The 17,027-nt window shown below is 46.3% G+C and overlaps 3 non-coding genes and 1 pseudogene across 3 annotated transcripts; all 4 read right to left on the bottom strand.

The window, feature by feature from the left end:
• Nucleotides 1–3,630: 3,630 nt before the first annotated feature.
• Nucleotides 3,631–3,821, bottom strand: LOC141206062 (U2 spliceosomal RNA). The gene has a single exon (XR_012276728.1). It is a non-coding gene; the product is annotated as a U2 spliceosomal RNA (small nuclear RNA).
• Nucleotides 3,822–4,930: 1,109 nt separating this feature from the next.
• LOC141206052 (U2 spliceosomal RNA) lies at nucleotides 4,931–5,121 on the bottom strand. The gene has a single exon (XR_012276718.1). It is a non-coding gene; the product is annotated as a U2 spliceosomal RNA (small nuclear RNA).
• A 1,109-nt stretch (nucleotides 5,122–6,230) lies between these two features.
• On the bottom strand, nucleotides 6,231–6,403 carry LOC141206281 (U2 spliceosomal RNA; annotated as a pseudogene).
• A 6,848-nt stretch (nucleotides 6,404–13,251) lies between these two features.
• LOC141206222 (U2 spliceosomal RNA) lies at nucleotides 13,252–13,443 on the bottom strand. Its single transcript, XR_012276887.1, has one exon. It is a non-coding gene; the product is annotated as a U2 spliceosomal RNA (small nuclear RNA).
• Nucleotides 13,444–17,027: the final 3,584 nt, after the last annotated feature.

Raw genomic sequence — 17,027 nt, 5'->3', positions numbered from 1 at the left:
CATTTTTTGTTATCATTTACTTTTATGGTAAAGGATAAAAGTTTATGGTCTGAAAATATATTAGTTAAAACTTCACATTTGGCAGGTATTGTTTTATCTGAACCAAAAATAAAATCAATCCTAGAGCTACAATTAGCATTGCTCCAAGTGAAACCGGCGTCCTCTGGGCTGTTACTATGACACTCTTTATATATGTCTATCAATTTAGCATCTTTGACTATATCATGTAGCATACCTGAGGTTTTATCGTAGTTCCTGCTTACAGAGCTGGAGCGCCGGTTTTCACCTTTTAAAACACAATTAAAATCCCCTGCTAAGATAAAAGGTTCAGAGTTATTAATAAATAATGGTAAAAGATCAAGCATTTCGGCTCTTTCATTTTTCTCTGGGGATCCATAAAAATTTAAAAACTGCCATCTAATACCATCAATAAAAGCTTTCACTAATAAAATACGACCTGGTAAAATTTCCTGAATAAAATCAATTAAAACGTTCCCTTTAAAAAGTATGGCTACACCCGCTGATCCTGCAGCATTTGATCCGGACCAGACAGATGGCCCACACTTCCACTCATCTTTATATTTTTGATATGACATTTCATGTGGGATATTACATTCTTGCAGAAAAAATACAGATGCAGTAAAACACGTAAAAAAATTAAAAAGAGCAGTTCTTCTCATGTTAGATTTTATGCCTCTCACGTTGAGGGAAATACCTTTGAGTTCAGCCATCATTAGAAAATGTAAAAATTTTACTTAGGTAACTAAGAGCAACGGATTTACCTGTCCGATGAACCTGATCAGACCACTGGGCTTGCACCTCCCTCCTCATCTGATAGTATCGTCACGAGAGTCTCCGTGGAGGAGGAAAGATTACCACATTTATATAAACCCGACGCTACACTGGCATAGCTCGGAGGGCTGGCTGGCAGAACCCGCTGGGTCTCCATTGGCTGGCCATGCAGTTCCTCATCAGGTGGGTCCCCGAGGGGTTCCGCCGCCCCTGTTTGACCTGTAGAAGGTCGTCCTATAGGAGGAGGTTGCGCACAAGGCAGAGCCTCTGACTCTTCAGAGGCAGCAAGATCCCGTTCCCCACCTGTAGCAGTGGAGACCGAAACCTCTGAGGGTCCAGCGTCCACGTCCCCTTCTGGAGAAGTGTCCATCTGTTCACCTCCTGCTGCCTCCTCCGAACCACCCTTTTTCTTTTTCTTAGGACCCACCTTTATCCACTCAGCGCCCTCAGCCCTAGGAGACCCAGACTGGGCATGGGCTTCTGTGTCGGCCTTTTGCCGGTCCCTTTTGACCTTACCAGTAGTGCCCTTCTGCTCCTTCTCAGCCCTCCTTTTGGACTCCCGCAGGTCCTGCAGCCAGGTTTTGGGATTTGGTATTTTACCTGTCATAGACTCTGGAGACACTTCACTATTTGGTACGCCCTTATTGTCTCCAGAGGCTCCAGGTTGTTGTTCCTCCTCCTGAGGGGTGGTCTGATCTTTTGGTCCTTGGTCGGACGTCTTGGACTTCCCCTTTTGCTCATCTTCCCGAAATCTGTGAGGGCAAGAAAAATAAAAGTGACCTGGAGTCTGGCAAAAACTGCATTTCTTTTCCTTAGGGCATTCTTTTGTCTCATGTTCTTCACTAGCACAATTTCTACATGATACATGACAGTTTTCTTTTGAATGACCATAGCGCCCACAATTTCTGCAATATACTGGCATCCCAGAAAAGAAGAAATCCCCATTTGTTTGCCCAATTTTGAAACGGGCAGGGGGGAGCCGTATACCACCTGGTGTATTTGGATCTCTTGTACACTTCACAAGGAATTTCCACTTAGATGTCCATATGTTATATTCGTTTAATATCTTCCCAATACATTTAACACTTTTAAAATAAATTGCTAGAAATGACATTACTTCTGGAGCAGAAACAAAGGGCGAAAATACTTTTACAATAACCAGTCTTACCTCATCCAGGACGTGCTCAACAATTTGTATCCCTTTCAAAACAGGACTATTTTCAACTTTTTTTAACTTTTCTAGTACATCTCTAAAAATACCTTCTCCGGTGAATGTGATGTCATAGTCACCTCTTCTGGGATAATCCTGGATGGAGAGAATTTCATTCCTTTGTACGCCAAGAAGGTTCCTGAGCACGTCCTGGACTACATACCCTAATTTCCTCATATCCGAGCCACCCGCCGTGAAGTGAACTCGGATAGAGTTTTTTAGCCTCGCATAAAGAGGCACGAGGTTAGGGTCAACCTCCATGGAAAAACGCAACAAGGTTGCAAATTGCAGCCGCTTGCAATCTGCGCTCCCAGTGTTCTTGCAGCGAAAAACACCTGGAAGCTGGGGGATCGCAACTCGTTACCCTGGGACTAAGCCCTCTCCCTAATAGCAGCAAGCAGGTTAAGTCCACCAAAGTGGACGATCCTGCCAGGCCAAGGAGAGGGGTACCCGAGTGCCCTTCAACCACAATCTCCTGCAATAAAGCACTTGATCGTAGCCAAAAGGCCGAGAAGCGATAACCAGAATTGGTTTCGAACTACGGAGCCACCCAAGGATCCTGAAGAGTCCATTTGTGGAGATGAGCTCCTGGACTCCCGTTAAGAAGACATGTTGTCAACCTCTAGATCCCTTACATGCCTGCACTTTTCGGCTTGCTGCTGCTGCAATCCACGCGTTTTAGATCTGCATAACTCCACCTCTTTAAACACAGCACCCTCACCCCCTGCTGTTCCCACCCGCCTCAACACCGTTGGAAGGGAGGAGAACCAATTAAGGCGGGGGGTGGGGTGGAACGAGCAGCTGTCTACCCTTAGCAGGAGGGCTGCTGATTACTTACCTCTCCTGCTGCTGCTGGCTGTCCAGCAGCAGACTGAAGGTGGCTGCTGCTGTGCGCAGGTATATAAAGGCTCAGAGCCTATTATGACACGCGCAGCCAGCGTTCCATTGCCACATTCCATCTACTGCAGGCAGGATACCTGGCTGGCTGAATGTCGCTGAGAAGCTCACAGAGACCGCCATAAGCAACAGTTTAACAGAATGCCACAGACTAATCAACCAAACTTTTTGGGTTGGGTTCTCTTTTATAGTCTGCAGGCATTAATTGAAAGAAGTCAGTGTTCCAGCAGAGGGAGACAACGTTTCAGAAAAGGCATTGTAGCAAACCAAAAAAGAAATTTTAAGCGCAGCAGAGTAACCAGCGCACATACCTGTTAGCTCAGGTGAGTTTAAAAGGCTGCTGTTGATAACAAGGGCATTTGCTAAATAGATGGTGTGTGTGCAACAATATACTGAAAGGTCAATTATATTGTGCAGCTTATCTCACCACCTGTAGTTATTTAGGTGAAAGCTCCAAAATGCTTGCCTAATATGTCTGTTTATCCAAAAGGAAGTAAAGAGGGAGAGCTAGAAAGATAGCATTGCGTTACATTACATGGCAATGCAATGCACAGTTGCTGAAGTTGAACCAAAATGAGCTTGTCACCTGGCTTCTGCAACTTTGAACATGAAAAATCCAATGAGGAGAAGAAAAGCAAAGCCAAAGAGTCCATCCCAAAATCCGACAAACAAGCAAAATGAACAAAAAACATTGAATTCAATACTTTCTGATTTTAGAAACTGCATTAAAGAAGGGGTGCACCGGTCCTGGAGATACTGCAATACCAGGTCAATGCGTGGAGTGGACAGAGCAAGCTCTTTTTCCATCTCCCTGTTCTAAAAATCCATTTAAAATATGGTCCCCAGATAGGGGACGTATCAGATATTAAACTGATAAGAACAGATACTACACTTGATCTTAGCCAAAAGGCCGAGAATCGATAACCAGAATTGGTTTTGAACTACGGAGCCACCCAAGGATCCTGAAGAGTCCATTTGTGGAGATGAGCTCCTGGACTCCCGTTAAGAAGACATGTTGTCAACCTCTAGATCCCTTACATGCCTGCACTTTTCGGCTTGCTGCTGCTGCAATCCACGCGTTTTAGATCTGCATAACTCCACCTCTTTAAACACAGCACCCTCACCCCCTGCTGATCACACCCGCCTCAACACCGTTGGAAGGGAGGAGAACCAATTAAGGCGGGGGGTGGGGTTTAACGAGCAGCTGTCTACCCTTAGCAGGAGGGCTGCTGATTACTTACCTCTCCTGCTGCTGCTGGCTGTCCAGCAGCAGACTGAAGGTGGCTGCTGCTGTGCGCAGGTATATAAAGGCTCAGAGCCTATTATGACACGCGCAGCCAGCGTTCCATTGCCACATTCCATCTACTGCAGGCAGGATACCTGGCTGGCTGAATGTCGCTGAGAAGCTCACAGAGACCGCCATAAGCAACAGTTTAACAGAATGCCACAGACTAATCAACCAAACTTTTTGGGTTGGGTTCTCTTTTATAGTCTGCAGGCATTAATTGAAAGAAGTCAGTGTTCCAGCAGAGGGAGACAACGTTTCAGAAAAGGCATTGTAGCAAACCAAAAAAGAAATTTTAAGCGCAGCAGAGTAACCAGCGCACATACCTGTTAGCTCAGGTGAGTTTAAAAGGCTGCTGTTGATAACAAGGGCATTTGCCAAATAGATGGTGTGTGTGCAACAATATACTGAAAGGTCAATTATATTGTGCAGCTTATCTCACCACCTGTAGTTATTTAGGTGAAAGCTCCAAAATGCTTGCCTAATATGTCTGTTTATCCAAAAGGAAGTAAAGATGGAGAGCTAGAAAGATAGCATTGCGTTACATTACATGGCAATGCAATGCACAGTTGCTGAAGTTGAACCAAAATGAGCTTGTCATCTGGCTTCTGCAACTTTGAACATGAAAAATCCAATGAGGAGAAGAAAAGCAAAGCCAAAGAGTCCATCCCAAAATCCGACAAACAAGCAAAATGAACAAAAAACATTGAATTCAATACTTTCTGATTTTAGAAACTGCATTAAAGAAGGGGTGCACCAGTCCTGGAGATACTGCAATACCAGGTCAATGCTTGGAGTGGACAGAGCAAGCTCTTTTTCCATCTCCCTGTTCTAAAAATCCATTTAATATATGGTCCCCAGATAGGGGACGTATCAGATATTAAACTGATAAGAACAGATACTACACTTGATCTTAGCCAAAAGGCCGAGAAGCGATAACCAGAATTGGTTTCGAACTACGGAGCCACCCAAGGATCCTGAAGAGTCCATTTGTGGAGATGAGCTCCTGGACTCCCGTTAAGAAGACATGTTGTCAACCTCTAGATCCCTTACATGCCTGCACTTTTCGGCTTGCTGCTGCTGCAATCCACGCGTTTTAGATCTGCATAACTCCACCTCTTTAAACACAGCACCCTCACCCCCTGCTGTTCCCACCCGCCTCAACACCGTTGGAAGGGAGGAGAACCAATTAAGGCGGGGGGTGGGGTGGAACGAGCAGCTGTCTACCCTTAGCAGGAGGGCTGCTGATTACTTACCTCTCCTGCTGCTGCTGGCTGTCCAGCAGCAGACTGAAGGTGGCTGCTGCTGTGCGCAGGTATATAAAGGCTCAGAGCCTATTATGACACGCGCAGCCAGCGTTCCATTGCCACATTCCATCTACTGCAGGCAGGATACCTGGCTGGCTGAATGTCGCTGAGAAGCTCACAGAGACCGCCATAAGCAACAGTTTAACAGAATGCCACAGACTAATCAACCAAACTTTTTGGGTTGGGTTCTCTTTTATAGTCTGCAGGCATTAATTGAAAGAAGTCAGTGTTCCAGCAGAGGGAGACAACGTTTCAGAAAAGGCATTGTAGCAAACCAAAAAAGAAATTTTAAGCGCAGCAGAGTAACCAGCGCACATACCTGTTAGCTCAGGTGAGTTTAAAAGGCTGCTGTTGATAACAAGGGCATTTGCTAAATAGATGGTGTGTGTGCAACAATATACTGAAAGGTCAATTATATTGTGCAGCTTATCTCACCACCTGTAGTTATTTAGGTGAAAGCTCCAAAATGCTTGCCTAATATGTCTGTTTATCCAAAAGGAAGTAAAGAGGGAGAGCTAGAAAGATAGCATTGCGTTACATTACATGGCAATGCAATGCACAGTTGCTGAAGTTGAACCAAAATGAGCTTGTCATCTGGCTTCTGCAACTTTGAACATGAAAAATCCAATGAGGAGAAGAAAAGCAAAGCCAAAGAGTCCATCCCAAAATCCGACAAACAAGCAAAATGAACAAAAAACATTGAATTCAATACTTTCTGATTTTAGAAACTGCATTAAAGAAGGGGTGCACCGGTCCTGGAGATACTGCAATACCAGGTCAATGCGTGGAGTGGACAGAGCAAGCTCTTTTTCCATCTCCCTGTTCTAAAAATCCATTTAATATATGGTCCCCAGATAGGGGACGTATCAGATATTAAACTGATAAGAACAGATCCGTTTTCAAACAAGCTTTATTTAAATCAGACATACATCATAAATTACAAACAAATCACAAAGACTTGAATAAAATATGACATAAAACAAATACAAGGTCAGATTTAAAAAGCGCATAAAAGCATAAAAATCATAAAACACAGTTTTGCATATAATTTGCATAAATAAATACATATGTCAAATGCAAACACCATAGCTTTTTAACTTTATCTTTTTACAATCAGGTAGTATGAAAACTTTTCACAAAGAACATATCCGATACAATATTTGAAACAAATCACAAATACTGGAATAAAATATGACATAAAACTAATACAGAGTCAGAATTAAAATGCACTTAAAAGCATAAAAAGCATAAAACACAGTTTTGCATATAATTTACATAAATAAATACATATTCCAAATTTGCAAACACCATAGCTTTTTTGCTTCATTGATTCCCATCTTTTTACAATCTCTCAGGTAGTATGTAAACATTTCACAAAGAGCAAGCCCAATACAATCTTTGACAGGAATAAATTCACGTTTAAACAATAATATATTGCGCACTTTCCATAAAGCTTCTTTTAAACAGTTTATTATAAGCCATGCGACTCGTGCTTGTTTCATGGTTGGGCAATTAATTATCCCATATATTATAATGTCACAATTAAGGGTTTGTATACCACATATCCATTTTAGGAGGGTGCCCACCGTCTGCCATAGCTCTTGTGCGTAGGGGCAATCCCACAGTAAATGAAACACTGACTCGTTTGGGGCGCATCTTTCTCTGGGACATCTAGCACTAGCCACCAGCCCCCTATGATGCTGAAAAGCTCTCGTAGGGAGACATTGGTGAACAACCTGCCAAGCTAAATCCTTTTGTGAGTTGCTAAGTGCAGGACAGGCCACGTTGTTCCACACCAGGCGGCACCTGGAGATGGAAAAATTAGACACATCCTCCATCTCCTCATGTCCCTTACAAATAACTGTTAACTTACGTTGATCAAATAAAAGCTGACGATCAACTTGGGTCAGATCATATTCTGAAATGACCTTCTCCAAGATCTTGTAATGCTAGGGGGAGATAAGAGAAAAGGACAATTAACAGTCATACTGAAGTTCAACTTTCGGAAAAGAAACCCAGTTGTATATCTAAGAAAACAAGAGAAAGCCCCAACATTATTCAAGCTTTTGCAACAAAATACAAAAAACTTGATAAATAAAAACAATTTTAAATCAGGGAACCCTTTACCCCCATTTTTCTTGCTTTTACATACCACCTCCCTCCTCAATTTCTCCATTTTGGATCCCCACAGAAAATAAAACATGGGCTTCATAAGTCTTTTAAGATACAGAGAATTAGGGGGAAAAACCATAGCGGCATACAAAATGATAGGAAGCAAAACCATTTTAATTACAAGAATCTTGCCCTCCATTGTTAGTTTTCGAGTTTGCCATAAAGAGATCTTCTGATTTAATTTATTCAAAACCAAATCCCAGTTTTCAATACCATCATTAGCAGGATTAAACAAGACACCCAGGATCTTGATTCCTACTGTTTGTGTGGGAACCCTAGGCGGATCTGACTCCCATTGACCCATAATCATACAGTCACATTTATTTATATTCAACTTAAACCCAGACCCAGCACTAAAAATTTCAGTAATTAGAATTGCTCTGTTAATAGATGCTGAGCTAGTGCCATATACAGATATGTCATCCATATATCCAATGGCTTTAACTTGTTGTCCACCCCCACCCGGAATAAAAATGCCCCTAACCACCTTGTCCCGACGCAGCAGGCACAACAGTGGCTCAATGGAGCAGACAAATAAAAGTGGGGACATGGGGCAACCTTGTTTAACACCGGAAAGAAGCTCCACCTCTCTAGTTAAAAAACCATTGACTAAAATCCGGGCAGATGACTGTTTGTATAAAAGCGCAATTTTCTGAATAAAAGAATCAGGGAACCCCATCTTTCCCATAACTTTAAAAAGATAAAAGTGGGAGACCCTATCAAACGCTTTCATAAAATCCAAAGATAAAATAGCTAGTGGCTGTTTTCTATCTTTTTGAAACCAGATAAGATCACGAATTAGGTTTAGATGCTCCCAGATTGATCTCCCGGGGACACCACAAACCTGATCTGGATGAATTACATTTTTAATAACTGCTTTAAGACGACCAGCAACAACTTTAGCTAAAATCTTGTAGTCTGTATTTAATAGTGAAATAGGCCTCCAATTCTCCAACTTTGATTTATCACCTTTCTTAAAAATTAATGTAATCATACTTTTACGCCATGAATATGGTAATAAATCAGCCTTAGAGGCTTCACAAACTACTTGTATAAAATCCTCCTTAATTAGATCCCAAAAGCAAAGATAAAATTCAATAGGAAGGCCATCTGATCCAGGAGCCTTACCTTTATTAAAACTCTTAAGGGTCTCTTCAATTTCACTGGGTAAAAGTTCTTTAGCTAAAAAAATCTGGTCATCTTTATTTAAAAACTGGGATAAAACATTAAGATTCTCTGTAAAAGCAGGTTCATCAACATTTTTAATACTAAAAAGATCTCTATAAAAATTAGCAGTATGCTCTAAAATGCTCTCAGTGGAAGATTGTCCTTCTAGCTCAGTAATCACTTGTTTTTTGTCACTCATTTTTTTAAAGAAGAACCTTGAGCAGGTCTCACCCTCTTCCAAATATTTCACACGGGCATTAAATATAATTTCTTTACCCTTTTGTTCCAGGAATTTTTGGATTTCTGTCTGGATCTTGGCAATCTCACCATCCACACCAGGCACTCCCCACCCCTTAAGCTTATGGAGAGTTTGCATCCTGACATTAAAATCTTTAAAACATTTCCTTTTTTCACGTGCCTTCCTTTTACCAATTTTAATAAAAAATTCTTTAATACGGGTTTTAACACACTCCCACCACCCCAACATACTCTGATTTGGGTGTTTCCGTTTTCTCCAACTCTCATACTTTGCATAAAACTCCGCCCTTACCAGTTCGTCTTCTAATAAGAGCACATTCAATTTCCACATACCTTTTCCAACTTTTGCTTCCTGTGGAGTTTGCAATACATTGTATAGTAATACATGATCAGAAAAAATATTTTCTATTAGACCAGCATTCCTAGGTTTAAAAACATCAGAAGAGGAAAAAATAAAATCAATACGAGATGACATCCCTCTACCCCTCCATGTATGCCCAGGGTCAGTAGGGTAGGACTTTCTCCAAGCATCTAATAATTTGAGGTCCGTTGTCAAATGTTTTAACAGACTGGATGTTTTGTCTGTTCTTCCATTAGTATCACCTCCACTCCTCCCCTCCCCCAACATGACACAGTTAAAATCCCCTCCCACTATCACAGGGGACGGACCTGATAAAAACAAAGGGATGACATTAAAAAGGGAAGCACGCTCATTTTTCTCTGGGGATGCATAAACATTAATAAGACGACAGGTAAAACCATTTAAAATAACATGAGTTGATAAGGCACGACCTGGAACTATTTCAGTGATGGATAAAACATTAACATTTTGACATTTGAATAAAATCCCAACCCCGGCAGCTTTATTTTCATTGGACCCTGACCAAATAGAGGGTCCTGCTGACCAGTCCATTTTTAAGTTGGGGTATGACAAATCGTGATCAATACCGCATTCTTGCAGGAAAAAAATGTCAAAGTTCAGAGTCAGTAACCAAGCAAACAAAGCAGCCCGTCTAACAGGGCTCTTTAGGCTTCTCACATTTAGTGAGGCAACACGGATTTCTGCCATGTTAGGTGTTTTTTATTGATTCATTATACTCTGAATCTGAATCAATAATTTGTGACAGAGAAGGTGAAGGAAGGGATGACACAGTTCGTAAACTGTCCGTTTCATCTGAGTCCGTGAAATCCTCAATTAAGTTAGTCCCCTCTGGGCTGAGAATTTTTGCAGCACTAGATAGAAAGACTTTACGGGACATCTGAGGCAGGTTATGCTCCTCCTGTGCCTCTTCACGACTTCTCTTACCACTGGCGCTGAGATCCATCCGATCCTCCAAATCCACCCGATCCTCACCAGGCACTGCAGCAGGTGGAATACCCGCAGACCCTCCAGGAGCACCAAGGGACATCATCTCCGGAGCAGGATGACCATCAGGACCAGCAACAGGTTCACCAACCACTGCACGACCTCTATCATCCAGGCAGGCAACAGGACATCCATCAGGAATGGTTCCAGGACATCCATCTGGACTGGCATCAGGACATCCATCTGGACTGGCATCAGGACATCCATCTGGACTGGCATCAGGGCATCCATCTGGGTTGGCATCAGGACATCCATCTGGATTGGCATCAGGGCATCCGTCTGGATTGGCATCAGGGCATCCATCTGGATTGGCATCAGGGCATCCGTCTGGACTGGCATCAGGGCAGACATCTGGTCCAACATCTGTGCTGGCATCAGCAGGGGTATCTGGATGGACATCTGGATTGGTACCAACAGCTCCAGATTTTCGCCTCTTTTTTGGTTCCCTCTCATTTCCGCTCTGAGAAGGTGCCATCTCCCCACCAGGTGAAACCTGGACCCCTGCAGGAGTAGGCAAAGGCGTGACCTCGGCTACAGAGGCCGGGTTTTTCCGCAAAGGTACCGACTGAGCATCGACTGAGTCAGACTGTTTTTGACCTTTAGTAATGTCCACAAAGCTTTTTCTGGGGTCACCCGGGCTGACCCTGCTGGCATCAGCAGGAACTCCTGCGGAACTAGCCGCAGGCGCCCGAGAGCCACCACGAGACCTTGTCCGCATCGGACAATTACTGAACAGGTGAGTAGACATTCCGCACCCACTGCAGGTCTTACTGTTCTTACAGTCCTTTGAGGCATGACCCCATTGTCCACAATTGTGGCACTGACTCATCCGCTCGTTCTTACAATCGCTCTGTATGTGACCAAGGTCACCACACCTACGACACCTGAATGGTTGTCCATCATAGAAGAGGTAGCCATGGTCTCTTCCCGGCACCACTGTGGAGGGGGGGTGCATAAGGCCTTCTACACCCCCAGGGTCAAGTCTGAAGCGTACCATAAAGCGTCGTTTCCCATTCCAGAAACCGCTCCGACCTTTGACGTTCCCCGTAAATCTGACAGATGTACAATATCTGCTCAGAAAAAGCTCAATATCATCTGTGGACACATGGGGGTTAAACATGTATACCACAAGGGGAACGTCAACTCCGCCATATAGACCTGTAAAAATCACTCCGTCCAACAGCTTGCTGTTGCGGTGGCCCTTAACGCATTCGTAAAAGTGCTGGCAGGCAACCTTGGTCGAGAACGTGAGAATATATGTACTCTGCCCCTTCTCCTGCAGGCAGTAAACATCATGATCTTTCACGTTCAACAGATCTCTCAAAATCTGTACATAGAACTCACGGGGGTTGTCATATCCGACATGGTTTGCTGGAACCTCGATACGCACCGAGTTCCTGATCTGGCCGGAGCCAGTGGAAAATTGAAATGAACAAGGCATCTCACCAAAGTGGCAAAGGCTTACCGTCACTACGGGCTCGGCCTTTCGCCTGGGGATCGCAACTTGTTGCCCGGGGACTAAGCCAGCTCCCTAATAGCAGCAGGGGGGTGAAGTCCCACCAAAAGGTGAGACGATCCCCCCAGGCCAAGGAGCCGGGTACCCCGGGCACCTCTCAGCCAAGACCAAGGCAGCAACCGTTAGATCACTGCACCTGATCTCAGCCAAAAGGCCGAGAAGCGATAACCAGAATTGGTTTCAAACTACGGAGCCACCCAAGGATCCTGAAAAGTCCATTTGTGGAGATGAGCTCCTGGACTCCCGTTAAGAAGACATGTTGTCAACCTCTAGATCCCTTACATGCCTGCACTTTTCGGCTTGCTGCTGCTGCAATCCACGCGTTTTAGATCTGCATAACTCCACCTCTTTAAACACAGCACCTTCACCCCCTGCTGTTCCCACCCGCCTCAACACTGTTGGAAGGGAGGAGAACCAATTAAGGCGGGGGGTGGGGTGGAACGAGCAGCTGTCTACCCTTAGCAGGAGGGCTCCTGATTACATACCTCTCCTGCTGCTGCTGCTGCTGGCTGTCCAGCAGCAGACTGAAGGTGGCTGCTGCTGTGCACAGGTATATAAAGGCTCAGAGCCTATTATGACACGCGCAGCCAGCGTTCCATTGCCACATTCCATCTACTGCAGGCAGGATACCTGGCTGGCTGAATGTCGCTGAGAAGCTCACAGAGACCGCCATAAGCAACAGTTTAACAGAATGCCACAGACTAATCAACCAAACTTTTTGGGTTGGGTTCTCTTTTATAGTCTGCAGGCATTAAATGAAAGAAGTCAGTGTTCCAGCAGAGGGAGACAACGTTTCAGAAAAGGCATTGTAGCAAACCAAAAAAGAAATTTTAAGCGCAGCAGAGTAACCAGCGCACATACCTGTTAGCTCAGGTGAGTTTAAAAGGCTGCTGTTGATAACAAGGGCATTTGCTAAATAAATGGTGTGTGTGCAACAATATACTGAAAGGTCAATTATATTGTGCAGCTTATCTCACCACCTGTAGTTATTTAGGTGAAAGCTCCAAAATGCTTGCCTAATATGTCTGTTTATCCAAAAGGAAGTAAAAAGGGAGAGCTAGAAAGATAGCATTGCATCACATTACATGGCAATGCAATGCACAGTTGCTGAAGTTGAACCAAAATGAGCTTGTAATCTGGCTTCTGCAACTTTGAACATGAAAAATCCAATGAGGAGAAGAAAAGCAAAGCCAAAGAGTCCATCCCAAAATCCGACAAACAAGCAAAATGAACAAAAAACATTGAATTCAATTCTTTCTGATTTTAGAAACTGCATTAAAGAAGGGGTGCACCGGTCCTGGAGATACTGCAATACCAGGTCAATGCGTGGAGTGGACAGAGCAAGCTCTTTTTCCATCTCCCTGTTCTAAAAATCCATTTAATATATGGTCCCCAGATAGGGGACGTATCAGATATTAAACTGATAAGAACAGATTTTTGATTGAATATATCTTTTATTAGCACAAAAAATAAGTTAACAGACAGTGTACAGTGCCGCAGCCCAGTACACACAGAATTCTACATCATATTTACATAGCATGAGGATACGACGCACTAACTAGACACATCACACCCCTATGCTACACAAAACACTCAATCTGAAAGAAAAAGCATGTCAATCAATACAGTACGACGAACCGTGATAAGGGATGGGGATTGGGAAAAAGGGGATGGGGAGGGGAAAATCACAGGCCCGAAGCTTTATTGAAAGACAAGACACATAAGGGGAGAGGGGGAGGAGGGGTTTAGTCCTCGTCCTCGTCCTCCGGACCGTCCATGATGGAATAGTCTCTGAGCAGGCTGTGGATCAGCCTGCGGCAGTCCTGGATGGACATCCTCTCCCTCCTCAAGATGAGCCGGTTCCTGGCGACCCAAACGGCATCCTTGAAGCAGTTCATAAGGCGCCAAGCCTCCTGGATGGCTCCGACGGTATGAACCCCAGGGAAGAGTCCGTAAAGCACAGAATGGTGCGATAGGCTCGCCCTGGGGACAGAGTTCCTCAGGTCGTCCTCAAGTGCAGTCAATAGGCGCTGTGCAAATCCGCAGTCCCAAAAAGTGTGCAAAGATGTTTCCTCCACGAAGGGGCACCTTGGGCAGTACCGGGTCTTGCACAGGTTCCGGGCATGCATGAATGACCGGACGGGCAGTCCGCCCTGAATCGCCATCCACGACAAGTCCTTGTGCCCGTTGGTCAGCCTGTCAGACGACACATTTGTCCACACAGTCTCCAGCGTGTCCTGGTGAAGTCCTGTGATGTTCTCCACGTCATCCTTGGCTCTGATTAGCTTGTGGATAGTTTTGGGCTTCCACAAGTCGGGCTTGAGTCCCTCCAGTTGATGCTCCCCCACAAATCGAACGACGTCTCCGTAGAACCATGGCGTCGTCCAGTTGTAGGGGAAGGAGCTGTCCCACTTGTCCCAGCCGAGTCGCCTCCAAAGAGGAAGCAGGAAGAAGCGAGACATGGACCTGCCCGCGGAGCCATTCTTGACTTGCAAAGTCCGGCGGACACAATCACACACAAAAGAGGATCGCAGGAGGGTGGGGATATCTGGAACGCCCTTCCCACCCTTGCGAGGCTCCTTGTACATGACGGCCCGCCTGACTCTGTCCATCTTGGATCCCCAGACAAAGTGAAACACTGTCCTGGTAATGGCCCTGCACACAGTGACGTGTGGGGGCCAGGCCTGCGCCGTGTACTGCAAGACGGGCAGGACCTCATTACGCAGGACGAGTGCCTTACCCTCACAAGTGAGGTGTCTGAGGCTCCAGAGTCCGATCCGTTGCTTCACCTTGGCCAAGCGTTCTTGCCAGGACTTGAGGGCCGCTCCTTCCTTCCCGAACCAGACTCCCAGCACCTTGAGGAAATCCGGTTGAATGTTGAAGGGGAAGGGGGCGGAGGAGGCCGGCTGCCAATCCCCGAAGAGCATGGCTTCCGACTTCCTGCAGTTGACTTTGGCCCCTGAAGCCCGGCCGAACCTCTCACACGTCTGGACGAGGGCGTCGACTGAACCACGATCAGCGCAGAAGACGGTGACGTCGTCCATGTAGAGCGAGCACTTGACCTCGTGTCGTCCCGGACCCGGTGCGGTGATCCCTCTGATCTCTCCATTCTGCCGGATAGCCTCTGCGAAGAGTTCTATAACACAAACAAAAAGAAGAGGTGATAGAGGGCAGCCTTGTCTGACCCCAGAGAGGACAGGGAAGGGGTCAGTCTTCCAGCCGTTCACCAACACCGAGCTGTGGATATCAAAATACATCAGACGGACATACGAACAAAACATGTTACCCAAACCTAACCGGTGCAGAGCTCGGCCCATGAACTCGTGGGAAACCCGGTCGAAGGCCTTCTCCTGATCCAAGGAGACCAGGGCCGCGTGTGCGCGGCGGACCTTGATGTACTCGACCGTGTCCCGCACGAGAGCGAGGCTGTCTGCGATGCGACGTCCAGGGATGCCGCAGGTCTGGTCCGGGTGGATGATCCGTCCGATGACCGTCTTAAGTCGTGTCGCCATCGTCTTGGCCAGGATCTTGTAGTCCACGTTGAGCAGAGTGATGGGACGCCAATTCCTCAGGTCGCACCTCTCTCCCTTCCGCTTGTACAGGATCGTGACCATTCCTTCCCTCAAAGATGGAGGCATTCTACCCTCCACCACCATCTCCTCGTACAGGTCCAACAGGTCCGGACAGATGAGGTCTCCCAGCGCTACATAGAGCTCCGCTGGAAGACCATCACTGCCCGGGGTCCTGCCGGTCCTAAAGGATTTAGCGGCAGAGAGCAATTCGCCCACCATCAGAGGTTTGTCCAAGGCTGCCGTGCCTGCAGGATCAAGATGGTTAGTGATACCTGACAGGAACTTATCAGCAGCGTCGGGGTCGGTAGTCTTGTGGGAGTAGAGTTCGCTGTAGAAGTCGCTGACGACCCTCATCACGTCCTCCTTCCCACGTCGCATGTTTCCGCTCTCGTCTCGCAGCTCGTTCAGGGGCGTGTGACCGGCATGAAGTTTCCTGAAAAAGAATGAGTTACATTTCTCACCCTTCTCCAGATTCTCCACTTTGGAACGGAAGATGATTCGCTTGGACTCCTCCTCAAAGTGCCTTTTCAGGCTCTTCTTGGTCTCCTCCAGCTCCTCCCTCACGTCCCAGCCGCAGTGAAGAAGGTCCTGCAGCGACCGCAGCTCGCGCTGCAGCCCTCTGAAGTCCCTCCTCTTCTCACACGCCTGTTGTCGACCCTTGGCCTGAAAGAAACAGCGAAACTCAAGTTTAACATATTCCCACCAATCAGAGACTGTTTGGAAGCTACCCTTGTAGGACTGCCACATTGCGTAGGCTGCTCTCAGCTCCTCCACGACTTCATCCTGAGCCAGCAGAGCACAATTCAGCTTCCAGGAGCCGGGGCCGGACAGAAAACCGTCGCCGAGGACACCTTGTAAGTGAATGGCTCTGTGGTCGGAGAAGAAGCAGGAGACCATCGAGTGCCTACTCTGCCTGACTGCCCGAGAGGTGAACACAAAGTCAATCCTGGAGCGGAGTGAGCCATCGGGTCGGCTCCACGAATAGTTCGTGGAGCCTCTCCCCATGGAGCCCACCACGTCCTGAAGAGAGGCCTCGGTTACCATCTCGATGAGCAGCTTGGACGTGATGTCCAACTTGGCAGATGTGCCAGAACTACGACCGTCCTCCTCGATGGGGCAGTTGAAATCCCCGGCCATCACTAAGGTCCTGGTGGTGGCAAGCTGAAGCTGCAGGGTCTGGAAAAGCTCCAAACGCTCATTCTTCAGTGGGGACGCATACACGTTGATGAACCTGACAGGTTCTCCCGCCCAGTTGCCATCTACAACAAGAGCCCTGCCGCAGATGAGCTCCTGGACGGACTCAAGCGTGAATGCGCCCCCCCTGATCAGAATTGCGACCCCCGCAGACTTGCAGTCACCCCCACCGGACCAGTAGGATGGACCGTGGGACCACTCCCTGGCCAGATGTTTGAAGGACCTAGAGGAGGGAAGGGAACATTCCTGCAACATATAAACATCACACAACTGGGAAGTAAGGAAGGCATA

Source organism: Phyllobates terribilis, unplaced genomic scaffold, assembly GCF_046119375.1.
Source record: "Phyllobates terribilis strain yellow unplaced genomic scaffold, ASM4611937v1 Scaffold_142__1_contigs__length_4687701, whole genome shotgun sequence".
NCBI classification, from domain to species: domain Eukaryota; kingdom Metazoa; phylum Chordata; class Amphibia; order Anura; family Dendrobatidae; genus Phyllobates; species Phyllobates terribilis.
The sequence above is the reverse complement of the archived record's forward strand: the minus strand, read 5'-3'. Positions and strand labels throughout refer to the sequence as shown.